The sequence below is a fragment of the Pinus tabuliformis genome, chromosome 3_1, assembly GCF_031772625.1.
Source record: "Pinus tabuliformis cultivar Carrire ecotype Pingquan chromosome 3_1, CPIR1, whole genome shotgun sequence".
NCBI lineage: Eukaryota > Viridiplantae > Streptophyta > Pinopsida > Pinales > Pinaceae > Pinus > Pinus tabuliformis.
The window spans coordinates 97,592,780-97,609,129 of record NC_142301.1 but is presented as its reverse complement, the minus strand read 5'-3'; the positions used below and the strand labels follow the sequence as shown (position 1 = coordinate 97,609,129).

The following is a 16,350-nucleotide window of genomic DNA, read 5'->3' as shown; positions in this document are numbered from 1 at the left end:
CATGGGTTCGCAAGGCCCCTACAAAGGAACCTAAGTTTGACTTAGAACGCGCAAAGGAGATGTTCATGGAAGCTAAGAAGAGCTTCGCGGAGGCCTCCACTTCAAGTAGTAAGGATCAACTAGAGATAGGGATGGATACTTCTATGCTAAATACCTCTTTGGAGACATGCATGAAACTGCTGCGCGACACTAAGGCAGTTAAGGGACTATAGAAGTTGATCACTAGGTGCGGAGGGTCAGGGGAACAGTGCATAGTCTGGAAACTGGGAAAGCATGCATTGTGCACTGGGAGGGAAATGAGATTGACGGCACATATTGGTGAGTGTGAAATGGATCAGGTAATCGTAGACCTGGGTTTGGATGCGAATGCGTTACCAAAGTAGACATGGGAATGCATGGGCAGGCCCGCGTTATAGTGGTCCCCTATTCAATTATGAATGGAAACCAACAGAAGTTTTTTGCCATGGGACAGTTGCAAGGGGTAACAGTTGATATCTAAGGTGTGAGCACACAGACAGACTTTGAAGTAATAGAGATTGTCGATGACAGAGACCCTTATCCCACGTTGCTAGAAATAGACTAGGCCACTGATATGAATGGAGTCATCAACTTGAAGAAGTGGAAGATGGTATTCGATAAAAAGTCCCTACGTGTAGTTGATCTGATAATCACCCTATGAATGACATCAATTGAAGATTTATTAAACAAAGGTATTATAGACTCATGTGTTGGTGTGTGTTCTGTGTTATTTAAGCAACGGATCGATCTGATTGCCAATACACAGACAGTTTAAATGGAAAGACAATAGAGAAATATAGTAAGAAAACACAAAGACACAAGATATTAATAAGGAGTTCACCCTATTCTCTAGGGCTACATCTTTGTTCTAGCTTTCAGTGGTGGCCTTGTTTTATTATGTCTTAATCAGAGAAATTACAGTGCAGGGACTCAATGTGAGTTCTCCTTAAGTAGGTTTGCTTGGCAGGGTGGTTCTTGGATTCCCCAAGCCACTTGAGTACATAGACTTCATCTTCCTACCAGCTCTGTGACCTTCTGGTCTACAAGGGAGAGCCCAATGTGGTGCTCAGCCTGGACAAATCCTCTCTAGGATGGCTCGGATCTCTCAAGCCTCTGGTGCTCGACGCTACCTCTGGTCAGCTCGGCCCTCTGTCCTCTTTCTGCTTTTGCTTCACTATCTTCTTTCTCTATGTTTTGTCCTCCTCTTGGGATTCTGGTCTCTTTCTCTACCTCTCGGGGTTCTCTATCCCTCTCGATAATTGTCTTCTTCTCTCTGTTCATGGCTTTGAATCCATTCATTCCCATGCCTGTTCGGTTCCTCTTCCGCCTCTGTCAATTCGCCTTCTGCAACTATGCTTGGAGTTCCCTATTCGCCGTCATCATCAGTGCTTAGAGAGTGGCCACATGTCCTCCTCTAAATGGCGCCAGCCTGCTTCATCGGTTCATTTCTTTAGTTACGTCATGGAGGAAGTCTTTGCTCCACCGTGGCAGTCAAATGGATTCCAAGTCCTTCTAAATCGCGGCTCATTTCCCTCGTTGATTGCGCTTCCTCCATTGGATGCAATCTCAGTCATCCGATCTGGGTCCCCCAGATCCAACGTCATACGCATATTTCACGCGGTTGACTTGTTAAACCGTTAGTGCGCGATCAACGGTGGTTTTCTCTCACCTCCGCTTGCCACGCGTCGATCTTTGAGTGGAATTGCTCCGCTCTCCTCCAAAACCACTTACCATTTGAGGGCAGCCCAATCAATATCACCGGTTTCTAGAGCGCAGGTTCGGCCTTTGTCCTTTTAGCACTTTTTCCTTTTCGCCCGCGGTTCTTCAGCTCCCAATGCGACCGAGTCCTCGGGCTTCCTCTATTTTGGCCCTGTGTGCCGAGAGATGCGCTAATCACGCAACAAAAATCACCTCCTTTCCCAATCCAGGGCTCCCAGGGGCTACTTTGACCTCCCGTGCAGTCTCCATGGGCCTCGGTTAGTGTGCTTTGACCGAGATCCTCATTGTTCCACGCTGGCTGCCATTGCCACTAGTTCAGGGTGTTTTTTAATCGTGGTTCTGAATTCTTTAGTGTTTGTTCCGACTTGATACATTCATGGTTCTTTGACAGTCTTTTATGGATCCAATTCGGATCACAGCCTTCCCACTAAAAAAGCTTTTGGACCACCAAAGTTGGTTTTCAAGCATCGATTAAGTGAGGGTATTGTTTTCTCACTTGTCTAACCTCAATCCACTTTGCACTACTTGGCTTTGAACCTTTAAGCCCAATTTTGAGGTACACATCTCCCCTGCACGTCATCCTCACCTTCCTGTCCAGCACTATGTCTTCCTATATTCATTAAGATATTCAGGTAGCAGGTCATCAATAAAAGGCAATTGACTTGTCTCTTCAGGGTCCTCAACCATTGAAGGTTAACCTATGCTCCTCTGGAATATTTTTTACTCTTATGTTCAATTTTTGGAACTCCTCAATGTGCTCCATTATTGAACCCTTTTGTTTGAGACTTATCAATTGGCTAAAAAAAGTGTTGCTTTTTGTATCCTCATAATGTGCTGTCAATTCTTCCTAAAAATTGCCCAAGCGATAATTCGTTTATGAGAGCAAAGCCATTGATACCATACAAACTGATTTGGTTCCAAATATAAAGTTGCAATATGTACCTTTTGTGTGTTTTGCACATTATTGAGATCGAAAAATTGCTCCATCTGTAATATCCATGTTGCGGGATCCTTGCCATCAAACTTCCTCATATCGATTTTTGGAATATGGTGGGTCTTCGATCCAACATTAGAGTCTATGAAATCGTGATTGACATTTCTTTTGTTCTCATCATGAGTTTCCTTTACTACCCTTTCACCATTAGTAAGCATTTCTTGTAGAAACTTTGTCAAATCTGTCTTCAAATCTTCGATGCCTGTCTTCAAATCTTCCATGCTTGTCTTTAAACAATCCATATTAGCTTCTACGCCTTTCTTTAAACCATCCATCTTAGCTTTTACATCTTTCTTTAAACCATCCATCTTAGATTCTGTTGCTTTTTGTGCAAGTGACAGTTGTTGCACTTGGTCTCGTAATTTTGATATATCATGTTGCATTTCTTCATCTTATTCATGAGTCATGCTAGAGCTTTCAGGTTGCCTACTAGGTGTTTGCATTTTCTTCCCTCGGGTCATCAATTACCGATAATAATTCTTTACTATGCCATTCGAATTCCTTCAAACTAATTTTTCAAACCAAGCTTATGCAAAAATTTAAAAAAACTACACACCTTTTTTCACTTTGTAAGAGCTTGATATTGAATCTGATGTATCTCTGTAATTTCGAATCATATAGTTCTAAAATTGCAACCTGTAATAGCCCTCTGTGTCCTCTTTCCAATTCCACCAGTCTGATCCAAATTGGATTTACCACGGAAGAGTTATGCGAAATCTCCCACAGTGACCTGATTATAGACTAGTTCAGTAGAGCGAACTTGTATGACGTGCCACGAGTCACTGTTTAAACCTTTGGCTCTAAAAAATATATATAAGAAAACTAAATTCTGTTCTCTTTCTGTACCTTCTTATGAAATTTCAATCCGATGTTTAGAGAGAAAGTTATGACGATTTTCCTCAGGTCACCTGTTTGGAATGTAATTCAGAAGTCTGCAAAAAGACCAACTTCCTTAGATCATATCTCCAAAATATAGAGCGAAAAGAAATGAAATTCAGAACCAAGATTCAGCATGATGTCTTCTCAAATGGGTTTTTTTTTAGCTTCTGAAACATCGGAGAAAAAATGTTATAGCGAAAATGCCACGATGACCTGTTTGGAGCAGCGAAACCCTAGAATCCAAAGCTCTGATACCAAATGTTATGAAACCAGCACAAGAAAAGATAGAAAAGATAGATCAACGCCTTAGAATTCAGCCTCTTCGAGGGGGCAACCTCCTTTACATTACATAAATGAACAATTCTTGGATGCTACAAATGACAAAACCTCCTTTCTATATATAAGAGTCTAAGGGGTCACAATATAACCCAGCCGACCCAACAATAATACTATAAAGCCACAAAAATAACAATAGAGGGTTTCTATGGGGCACAATAATAACAATATGGGGGCAATAGGGGCACAACAATATTAATAAGGGATACAACTACAATAGTAATGGGGTAATCACTAGTATTATAGGGATCTAACAGAAAGCTAGCTTATAGGTGACATGACCAATGCATTATATGATCTAATAGGGACCATAGAACTTAGGAGATAACTTGTAGAGAAGTTTATTTATGAGTGATGTTTGTTTACAACATTATAGGTGAAGGAACACTTGATCCCCTTTAACAAAGGAGCATTCAAATCTATGTTGATCAAATTAATGTTTCAACCAATTTTGTGTTGGATTCACAATTATACTCAGAGGGGAGGGGGGTGAATCAGTATAATGACAATTTTTACTTATTTAAAGTTAGTCACACATGATAAAACATCATTCTCATAAACTAAAAAAGTAACACAAAATATACATGGAAACCATTACACTAGATGTTAGAAAATTTAATGCGGAAACTATTATATCTTAGTTTCCTTAACATTGATAGTGCTTGTGAATATTTAGTTAGATCTTTCATCAAACAATACCAAGAATGATAACAATAACAAAAGAGGACACATATATAAGCTCTCAGCCATGGAAAAAACCAGAAACTCCTCTTCTTAGAATTTGCTTCAAATGAGATAGAAAGACCTAATCCCTAGACCAAGCCCTTCTCCTAGTACCAAGTTGGCCCTTCCTCAAGTCCTTCCTTGATTCCGCACCAAATCACTACACCCTGCAACTTGGACCTGCCAGCGAAAAAAACTACTACTCAGTCTGCAACTTCGACGCAACAACTTTGTCCTAATAACTTCTTGGAAACCCTAATATCCTCTTTCTGAGCCCTACTTAGAGGAAGACAACTCTCCCAAGGTCAATGAGGTCAAGATAAGGGTTTTCCCTATTCCAAGTACCAGATTATGAACTTTGTACTACTGCAACTCATACCTGCAACTTCAGAATGTTTCTGCAACCCAGAAACCTTATAATTTTTCATGTGTGAGAGAGATAGAGTGCAAAAATAGGAAATTTCATCCATCCAACTTCTCCTAGAACTCTCTCCTTCTTATGTCTTTCCCATATACAGATCAAATTATTTCTTATAGGTCGAACTTGTGAGTGTGTCTCTCTCAAATGAGGTCAAACTTCTCCTTTATATAGCATTCTCAAGGGCTCAAATTCCCTCCTTTAGGATGACTTGATGATCCCATGGCCGAATTGTACTCTTAGAGATTCCAAGACTTTCTTGAATCAAAAAAAATTATTTTTACAATTATAAATTTCCCGAAAGGGTCTTATAAACATGATGTTGACTACATTGACTCATGGCAATAAATTCTAAGACCTAACAAACCCTAGAAGCATGAAGAACATGATTTTACTTAGAAGACCATCGATGATGAGGATGAAACCCATGCTTTTATAATAATAATTTTTCTTTCTTATTTTGTTGTTTGTTACATATGATACATATTGAAATGAGTACAACAATTATGAAGAGCGAAACTAGTTACATTTCTCAACACTCCCTCTTAACTAGGGATGTATTCATAATTGAGACAAAGTAGTCCAAGAGACCTTGGGATGTGAAACCCAACAGTCACAACAATGTACTATAAATGTATATCAGTTGTTAATAAAAATGGTACTTGCATGTTTTATCTTTCATATCTCCCTTGTTGTCCATGTGTGTTTAACATGGTATCAGAGTACGCGTATTCCTGCCCTGCATAATTAATTTGAGCCATTTGTTTTATGGCCTTTTTTTGCAGTTTATTTCTACCATGAAATTCATGAATATTTTCTCATGAATATTTCTTCAGCTAAATTTTAGCTGCAACCTGTTAATACCGTTGTTGGTGTCTGCTCTCCATATAGAAGCGCCTTCATACTCCTGACACTGTATGCGCTCTATCCTGAGAATTTTCTGCCTGAAATCCGCTGCTGAGTGACATCTCTGACCTCTGTCTGCCATACCGACGCTCTCTGTACCTGTGCTCTCATTCTCTGCCATTACCTGCCCTCTCTGTCCATAAACGCCCCATTTAAAAAGTGTTGCTCCATCTGCGATTTACCATTATTCTCTGACATGGTATTATTCTTTGATCCGTTGAGTTTGTTTTTTACATAATGCTCACCAATCCAGCGACATCACACCTATCCACTACGTTGTGCCAGAATACTACACTTTCGGAATACTACGCTGTCTCATTCAAAAAAAAAATTAACAGATGTATTAAAATAGATGTGCTGAGCGTGGCGCAGCAAAAGCATGGAGATGTGTTGTTCATGCGTGGAGATGTGTTTGGTATGGGAAGATTAATCTCTGGATGTGATTTAATCCCTCGAGCATTTTTTCCTTGAAATCAAATCTTGATTCTTTAGCAGTAGTGTGAAGCCCCTTGCTATGGTAAATTTCATGATCTAAAGCCGTGCAAATAGAAATATCAACCGACAATTGGCATTCTGTAGCTAACTCTCCAGCACAGGCATATAAGGCACTTGTCAAGGCAGTGCATGTCGTTGCATCAGGTTGTAAGAAATCACCAGAAGATAGACAGAACATTGCAATTCCATCCAACTCAAGCCATTCACCCTCTTCTGTATCTTGAATCCCCGTCAGCCAGTGCGTGTATTTTCTTTCCAATAAAGACAACGATGCATTTAACGCTTGCCTTGCTGCCACAGCTTCTTTTTCCCTCTCTTCAAATGAGAGTTCAATAGGAGAAACTTCGTCATTATCCATTTCTATCTTCAGCTAATTGCGATATAAGGCATCACATGCATAGTACTCTCTCCAATCTTCAAACTCCTTGAGGTTATCTGATACACTATGCTGTTCCAAAGAAAGAAGGAGCTCAGTTGGTTGCTTTAAAGGCTCCGCAAGGCAGCTTAGTAGTGTATGAGCACCAACAGGCATTTTAGTAGTTATCCAAATAGATATAAGTGCAAACTCTCGGAAGAGGATGTTGTTGTGTTGCAACGACCATGCAAGAAGCTCTACCTTTACGAGTTCAGAATCAGATATTGTAGGAGGAGGAGTGAAGCAAAGCCATTGGAATGGTCAAATATTGCTACCTTAATTAACATACCGATTTTCTTCAAAAGCGAAAGCGTTAGGATTGGAAAATAAAGGCATATTGAAAGGGTCATATAAAAATAGTTTGACATGTATGAAGCAGTGAGTCCTGTCCATTGAAGTCACCTTGCCTTAACGACTGTTGGTTTTCCCATCAACTATCATGCTTGATTCTCATATGAATTTTGAATCTCACGTCTCCTCATAGCGCCTTATTATTATAGTGAAAGCTTTGAAGGCCACAAATGTGGTGAAGTGATGACCAAATATCATAGATGCATGAATTCAATTCATTGGTTGATATTTTGAGCCCCAGCTTGAATTCCAAACTGCACAACATGGGTCATCAATCAACACAATTTTTGGTGGGCGTTTAATAAGAAATACGACCTGTGGGATTTGCAGTGTTTGTCCATGCTTTCAAAACGCAAACAATGGAGCTAAGTGCGTTGGAATAGTAAGTGCGCCCATATGAGCTATGTTCCTCTGAAGTATATTGTTTATTTTTATATATGTGGTATAGATTGTATACACCTGAGTTAATTAATTTTCAAGGCCGATACATGTTTTATGGTGAGCACAAAAAAATATGGCTAGTATCTTCAATGTTGTTTCCAGTGAGTAAATTACTCCCAGTGACTGATGTAATGTGCTCAGCAGTGATTTAATTTAATGGTGAAATCATTGAATATATCATATTGCTGATTGAGAAGTTTCTGGAGGTATTATACTCTCACTGTGCATCTCAATTTGCAGTAAAACTCAATAAATATCTTTACAGTTGTCTAGACAAAGAAGAGCCTATTTCAAGAGGTTGAGTTGGTTGTAGCTTATCCAAAGAGGAAAATTTGGTTTCAAAGCATCTTCAAATCAAGTTCTATTAGTTTGTGTTCGAGTTGTCCTTTGTGGAAAGATTTTATCACTGTCAAAGAGTCAAATCTCCTTAATAATTGGCTGCATATACATCTGAAGCAGGGTCGAGTATTCTCTAATCTCCTAGATGTTTTCCTGAAACTGTGCATAGTTGGAAGGCTCTTGAAAGGTCATGGTAAAATGTTATGGTATATATGACCAGCACTGTACAGTTTGCTAAGTATTTGGACATGTAAGGAGCTCTATCACTATTGTTTCAGCGTGCTAGAGACTCATTCCCACGCCTATGACCTGAGTAAGTGTTGGAGCAGCATTCTGGGTCTGAAAGTCCTTGTTAGAATTTACTCTCATTGCTTCTCTTCATTGCTAGAAAGTGGCAAGATCAGAGAATATTAATTTGTACCCCAGTCAAAGCATATGAGTATTCAAGTCCTGCCCATGACATGGTGTTATAATTATTGAAGTTTTGATAGTCATCATTTCTGATTTGAAAGTGAAGGAGTACTTGAAGGATCCAAGCAAGTTTGCAGTTGCTGTTGCCCCAGTTGTGGTATTAAAACTCATTATAGTCTCTGTCTACATATATATGCATTGATTCCTTGATTCATTTGCTGCACATTTACAAAGGATTTTTTTGTGTCTTTGTACTGTGAGTGGGTGTTACTTTTACTCATTAGGTAATAGTTGTGATCAGTTAAAAAAAAACAAAAAAAAAAGTGTAATTTTGACAATGGAAAATATGGCTCGAATTACTGAAATATTAGAGTTCTTAAAAACTCTGATACATTCCTCTAATCATGATACATTAAAAGTCAGCAAATTTTCTCTCACAGACATTCAGGTTTGTCTACAAAATGCACAAGAGAAAATTGATTTTTTGCAGCTTGAAACTCAGCTACAGCAAGAAGAATTAAAACAGAGGAATCATCATTCTGAACCTGTTTCTGTTCAGAACAATGAAACAGACTCCCATAAACAACAAGTCAATAATGTTACAGTTCATTCAGATTTAGTACCCCATAAAGTAGCAATTGTACATGCAGATGCAGAAACTTAGTCTGCACTTCCAAAGCCCATCATCAGACCTTGGGAACAGCTTGTCCACAACAAGCACAGAACTGGTCTTGGATATGACAAGGAATTGTCCTTTCATATTCCAGACTACTCAAAGCCCATTCAGTTTCAGAGCGTTGGATTCATTCATGACAGTTCACCTGCTCCTCATGACAGTTCACCTCCAGCTGTTCCAGACTCTGCCTCTCTTCCACAGCAACAACAACAACAACAGATTGTGAAATGCCAACACTGTGACCGAGTTGGCCATCTGAAAGATCACTGTTTTGATCTTCATCCATGTAAGCATTGTCATAAAACCAGCCATTCTTCACACAGATGCTTTAGAAACAAACGTCCTGCAAGAACAAAGATTCATCTTGGATGGATCACTTCTTGGCAATGGGCATCAACAACCAAGAGGATATTCCAAACACATGTCAGAACTTGTTCCAGAGTATTGAACAGTCTTGCAGTTGAGTTTTCTCCATCATCTCACCTTGTATCTGATAGGGGGGGAAATGATGGTCATCTACAAGCTTCAAAGCCACATCAAGCGAGCCTGAGCCAAAACCTGCCACACTAGTTTCAGAGTTGTAGCCAGAGACAAAGATGCCCGTGAACATGCCTTCAATTGGAAATTTGGGTCACTTCCTCTACCAGAAGACTTCAGCTTCTTGCCAGTTTCGGAAGAATTCTAGGAAAAAAATTGAGAACACTTCCTCTAGCAAAAGACTCCAGCTTCTTGCCAGTTTTGGAATAGTTCCAGGAATTGCATTAAGCATTCCAGAGTTGTTGGTCATCCTTAAACCATCACAGGTTGATACTTCCCTTTTCAGGTTGAAGTTCTCCCTTTTATATGCGGTGAGACCTCCCTTTCATGGTTGAAGGTTTCCCTCTTCAAAACAATAGGAGCACTTCCTCTAGCAGAAGAATTCAGTTTCTTGCCAGTTTTGGAAGAGTTTCGAGAACTGCACTAAGCGTTCCAGTGTTGGTGGTCATCCTTAAACCACCGCCCTTTATACCAACATTTCAGAGAGCACATTCAGCCTAGTGCTGCCATGCATTTTTTCACATTTTGTATTACAGGTCTCTTCTTGGACTCATACATAACCCTTCGGATTAAGGGGGGGAATGTTGGACACCTAATCCTCAATGGGTTAGTATGGAAGCTGAATAGACAAAGTAGTCGAAGAGACCTTGGGATGTGAAACCCAACAGTCACAACAATGTACTATAAATGTATATCAGTTGTTAATAAAAATGGTACTTGCATGTTTTATCTTTCATATCTCTCTTGTTGTCCATGTGTGTTTAACAAAAACCACTACAACATCATATCTCAAACTGAAGCATTGGATTGATAAGTCATACTATAAGCATCATCATCATGATCAACATTGTCCCTGAGGCCTAATTGGACAAGCTCTACTTTAATCAACAGCATTATGCTGGGAGGCTTTATGTTTGATACCACACTACCTCTACAAGGTATACACCCCATCCAAATGTTTGCAAGGTATGTCCCTTTAGGACTATTCTTATCTTGAATCTCTAATCCTGAGTCCTTAAATAATATCAGTCCTCTTTGACCACTCTTCCCTTGGATACTTGTCACGTCCTAAAAGAGTGCTTGTCCCTTTCCATTCTTGGATGTTATATCCTCAAGGAAACTACAAATTTTTATCCAATCCTCCTCCATTCTCTCTTCATCACCTGAATAAAAGAATGCACATGTTATTTCTAACACCACTCCCTCTCAACCAGAGAGGACATACCTATTCTCCTTTAACATTGAGAATAGAACCTTGATCTTATACAATGAGACTCCTTCACCCCCTCTCAAAATCAGAGGAGATATATACTTTCTCTTTGGGAGGTCATCATGAGAAGCCTTACAACTTGTCTTCATAAGAGTATCAACTACCAATTATTCATAGTTTCTTGGCTCCCTCTTTCCTCTATAACATTGAGATTTATTTCTTTTAAGGCATCATGGGGAAAACTTCTCTCTTCAATCTTGTGACAAGTTCCAAGCCACTCTTCTTGCTAATCCCTTTATTCTTTGATATGAAGGCATTACATTGAGCCTTTCCAAACTTCAAGTTGATCATAGCTTCTTCTGAAAGTGGTCTTCCTTTGACCTTCAGGTTATCTTCTCATACTGCTACCTTTTAGTCTCAAGATCCCCATATCTTGACTTCATAGTTTTCAGGTACTCGATATCGAGCTTCCCTTAATATCCTCCATCTATACAGTTGAGATTGACTCAACTACCATCATATATTCCTGCAACGTCTTCCACGTAGAAAAATAATATGTTAATCAGATAATCAACAATAATGAAAATCAGACTTACCTCATGATGACCTTCTCGTTCCATTAACTCTCATGGTCCTTCTCCATATGAAACTTCCTTCTTGCATTAGAGTTCCCAAGGATCAAAATTTATAACCAAGTTACAAATTTCCTTTCGAATAGTATTCTAGATGTTAATCATTATTATATATATAGAGAAAGTCTTAAATTCTTCATACATCCTTAAGTAAGCATCGTATATCCATATAACTAAGCATATTTTATGACCAACTTTATTTCCACAAAATTCTACACATGAATCTTGTCTAAAGTTTTATACCTAATGTGCATTCCTATGCTTTCATCCGATGATCTATATATTCATCTATCTCACAAAGGGCTTGCATCTTGACCCATTGCATTCCTTCATCCCTTTACCAATATTGACTCCACATTACATATAATGTATATTAACCTTGTCATAGTGCTTTTCACAAGAACCTTCCCTAATGATGGTTCTTCTAGGATCATGATGATCTACCTGAGCAAGATGACTACCTATAACATAATGTTAGATAATACATGGATGAACATTATGCAAAAATGTTCTATCTATCCATCTATCTAGATGAAAGCAACTTAATCATGTAAATTCTCTACATGCTACTATCATATGCTTCTTTCTATGATGTTATGAAAATTTTATTAATGAAATAACTCATGCATTCATTATTATTCAAGAGGATCTCAGGTGCGATGAAGGACATGATTTGTGATATGATACTCTCAAGGAAATCCATGAGCTGCTCATCATGAAATGAACCTGATAGATATGATTCCTTCAGCCAAAGACGGTCTTTGGAATGATCAACTCCACAATTCCATGACTATATGAGAGATACACATTCCAAGCCCGAGTTTGTCAGGAGAGATTTGCATGAAGATGAATAAATTGAAAAATATTCATGAATCAGGTCGGAAGTAAAATCTTGGAAATTTGAAAGATCACACCCGAGGTACCAAAGATTTCTCAAGAAGAAATTTTCATTGAGTGAAACCATGCAAATAGAAGGATCGTGTGAGAGAAACCAGATCTGACATTGTTCGAGGGGCTTACCAGAGTTACGGGATCATGACATAACCATTAACGAAAGTTGAAGTGCCTTGACTCAATGACATGTCCCGAAACTTTCTAGAAGTGTAAAATCACATTTTGAAGATTGTACCAGATCATGCATGGTGTGAGGGTGGCTTCTACTACTGGTTTGAATAAGCCCATTGTTCACTGAATGGTAACCATCTTTGTCACTAGTTTTACTGGGTTCTTCAACTTCAATAACTAGATCACTCAAGTCAAAAGGTTATTCTGATCGCGAATTCAAAGATAAATGAATCGATGAATTTTCATGAGAAAGTTGATTTGAAGATTTGTCTTCATGTAAGTGAAGAGATGATGAGGGCTGGGAAGAGTACTCAAAGATTTGATTGATTTGATTTTCACCATGGATAATCTCATGAACTTGTGCCAATTGAGAGGCTAACTCATTAGATGATGGACTTGAAGAACATGGAGTACCCCCATTGCAAGTAGATATATCATAGACAGTAGAGCACAAGGGATAGTGAAATGAAGAGGAAGCTTCGATAAGCACATCTTCTTTGACAGAATCAAATTATGGATCCAAAGTAAAATCTTCATGAGAAGACAAGAGATCAACTGATGCACCTAGGAAATCATGATCACATACATCAACAAAGTCATCATCGTTGGAATGATTGATCCCCGAGGCTATGGATTGATTGAAATAATTAATTACATTCGATTCACTATCGAGATTAGAAAATTGACAGTCACTGAAAAACGGAAGCACATCATATTGACATGGAGGATATTGACAAAAATGAGAAAGATTAAGATCATATTCACCTTCATGATCCTCTGCCTTTGTAAAGTGACTTCCTTATACCTTATCGCAATTTGAGCCAATAATGGGAAAATCAAGAGAGTGTGAAAGACCAGCTGGTGGAGCAAATTGATTGAGCGGGTCATGGTACAAAGGTTCATGGCATGTAGATGATAAATGATAACAAAAATCTAGATCATATTCGAGACTAGAACTATGAACAGTGACAAAGACTTGTAGAATGGAGGAGTTAGTCTTTTCCATAGGCTTCATGAGCCATTCTATAATTTCCTCCGTTGAATTTGAATCATGGAAAGAAGAAGAAGAATGAGAAGGTGGATCAGGAATTTGATTTACGGATTTTTTTAACTTTATCGCTATCACACGGAGGCAACCACATTGGGACTAGAAAAGGAGGAGGACAAGGCACAAAGGGAGTAGTATATTCCTCCTCTGAAATCAAAGGTGTCTCATGATTCACAAGAGTTGGGGGAGTAGAAAAATTAGGGGGTTTAGGTTCACCGTGTAAAGAGATAAGAACCAAGTGCTCAAACTCTTGTTTCAAGAAATCCTGATTCATGTATTCTTCATAAATTTCACAACAAAGGTTAAGGAATCGATCAAAAAAATATTCAACTGATTCATTAGGCTTCATTCTTAAGTGATTGATTTTTTTACAAAAATCTCGGTAATTATACCTGTCAAAGGATTGATGGAGCTCCCTGAGGAAATGATGAAGGGAATGGATGGAAGCAAGTGGCAAGGTATGGCACCATTGATTAACACAACCTTCAAGGGTGAAGAAGAAAATCACACAAGAAAATTATTCATCATCGATTTCATAAGATTCACAAACTTTCAAAAAATGAGAAATGTGCTCAATTATGGGTGTTCCATCCTCACCATCAAACTTTAACTGGGACAATGGTCAAGAGGATCATCGAGGATTGAAAATCGATGAAGGGAAATATTGGAGAAAAACATCAGGAGTAATATTTGTGTATGAGACATTTTACATAAGAAATTTGATGTTGTTGGAAATCTATCAACCAAGGGGTCTCCCTGATGTAAAGTCCCAATTAGACCTCACACCATTTGGTGTAGAAGCCCCATCCGAAATATCGACCTAGTTGACATATATCTCAAATATATGCCTTGGCTCTAACTTTCAGCATGAGAGAGGGATGTAATGGTGTCTTTGAAAAGTGAGGAGGTGTGCCTCATGAGTGTTTAGTTGCAAATGTGTCAGGGTTCTTCTACTGCGAAGAGGGGAGAAAAGTGAGCCTATAAGTGAGAGGTAGTAGTACCACCTAATAAGAGACACACATGAACATGAAGGATTTGTCTAATATCATGCAGAATAGTCCACAGGGATGGGACAACAATAACAACCATTACAACACATTCTCAATAAGTTAATTACTAAAATAACCAAAATAGTTCAACTATCTTAGCACATGTGAAAGAAAACATGAAATACAAACATCCGCATGATAGTCTTAAAAACATTCATAATCCATGCATGAAGAACATGTTGACCTTGAAGGATTCTATCATTAAGTAAATTTCCAAGACACATGTTTACAATGTACATAACTAGCTCCAGTAGTGGAACGTTGGAGCCACTCCTTACTCCTCAAAGAACTAGTTGATCTCTCTAATGCCTTGTGGGAGGAGCTAAGGTGAAAAGTCCTTTGCTCATACAATGGGGGAGTATATATAACCAAGGGGTGATGCTTACTCTCCTTGTGAATCTTTGAATACCCTCATGGTTGTTTGACTTCCTATGAATTTTCAGCTTAGATGACTCTCCATATTACATATGTGTCCTTTGGGCTTCCACTTTAAAATGAATACAATATACATGGTCCATAATGATGATGTGGCATATGAAAACTCATGACATGGCACTGCTGATATGAAATGCTTTAATGATGTGGCAATGTCAAGCCAGTGTTGCTGTTGTGAATGATGTCTACTTCAAAATGCTCTTGTCTTCCACCTCCTCTTGACTTGGTGATAGGAATCTTCAATGATCTCAAGTCTTGAGTTGTGGTCGCGAGTTGGTGTCCCTTTACTTTGCTTTGATAAATAAGCTTGCATTATTAACTATAGGAATGTATTTTGAATGTCCTCCTCCTTCATCCCCTTCTTCATCATCTCACCATCGTATGATAAGATACCTATATCTATGATTCAGTCATGACGAGATGACATTAGCCCGAAAAACCTCCTAGCCTAAGATGATGCATTTTGATTGATGGACTAAGACAAAACCAGGTAGTAGGGTGGAAATGGGGGCTCAGTGATTATGCATTGTAGTTCCAGTAGCCAATGTTGAGGCTTGAGGCTAAGGGACAAGTCTGCGCAGTTTTGGCAGCCAGTGGGATAGGTTGAAGGGATGGTCATTGTGGGAGAATTTTGCGCATTTCTGAGAGGCTAGGGAGGTTGGTCCACTATGGGATTGTGCATTTCATAAGCTTAGGGAGAGATCTTGGGGATTTTTCTTGTGCAATGCACAGTTAATTCTAGGATGTCTGAGAGGATTGCGTAATTATGGAGGTGAAGGCTGGGTCTTGGGCTCAAGAATTACGCAATGTAGCAGTCTTGGGAGGAATGAACTATGCATCACATAGAATCAAAGGTCAAGGTCACAACTATAGGACTGGAAGTGTGCAATGCGTATTCTAGGTAGGTCGGATAAGGTCAAGTTGCTGGGTCAGGAAGCCTCTTAGGAAATGGTTAAGGATTAGACCAGTGATATTGATGTGTGAAGTGATAAAGCTTCGACTGTGATATAAAATTTAGCATAATTGATGAATCAATAACATAGATCACCCATGACCCATAAAAAAAATGCATTTGTCCACATCTGACCACTCTATGACAAATTACGACAAGTGCCACACCGCAGATAAACTTTACGATGATCGCGACAACACTTGTGCGACAATTCTCAAAAATTTGTGAATGAGTGCGACATGTGTTTATATGGTTAGGAAAACTCATAAACACAAAGATGGACCCTTGAAACTGTAAGAAT

At 38.9% G+C, this 16,350-nt stretch overlaps 1 pseudogene; it reads right to left on the bottom strand.

Annotated features, from left to right (window-relative positions):
* Positions 1 to 6,114, bottom strand: part of LOC149185953 (putative germin-like protein 2-1 pseudogene) — a 95,977-nt pseudogene extending 89,863 nt beyond the window's left edge.
* Positions 6,115 to 16,350: the final 10,236 nt, after the last annotated feature.